Raw genomic sequence first — 509 nt, 5'->3', positions numbered from 1 at the left:
GGGAGGTGGTGGCAGAATGGAGCAAACCAAGTGGGGCGACTCGTGGGGGGAGGTGGTGGCAGAATGGGGCAAACCAAGTGGGGCGACTCGTGGGGGGAGGTGGTGGCAGAATGGGGCAAACCAAGTGGGGCGACTCGTGGGGGAGGTGGTGGCAGAATGGGGCAAACCAAGTGGGGCGACTCGTGGGGGGAGGTGGTGGCAGAATGGGGCAAACCAAGTGGGGCGACTCGTGAGGGGAGGTGGTGGCAGAATGGAGCAAACCAAGTGGGGCGACTCGTGGGGGGAGGTGGTGGCAGAATGGGGCAAACCAAGTGGGGCGACTCGTGGGGGGAGGTGGTGGCAGAATGGAGCAAACCAAGTGGGGCGACTCGGGGGGGGAGGTGGTGGCAGAATGGAGCAAACCAAGTGGGGCGACTCGTGGGGGGAGGTGGTGGCAGAATGGGGCAAACCAAGTGGGGCGACTCGTGGGGGGAGGTGGTGGCAGAATGGAGCAAACCAAGTGGGGCGAC

The sequence above is a fragment of the Lethenteron reissneri genome, chromosome 3, assembly GCF_015708825.2.
Source record: "Lethenteron reissneri isolate LAM-NWPU_2019-01 chromosome 3, ASM1570882v1, whole genome shotgun sequence".
Taxonomy (NCBI): Eukaryota; Metazoa; Chordata; class Hyperoartia; order Petromyzontiformes; family Petromyzontidae; genus Lethenteron; species Lethenteron reissneri.
Note: the sequence above shows the minus strand (reverse complement) of the source record.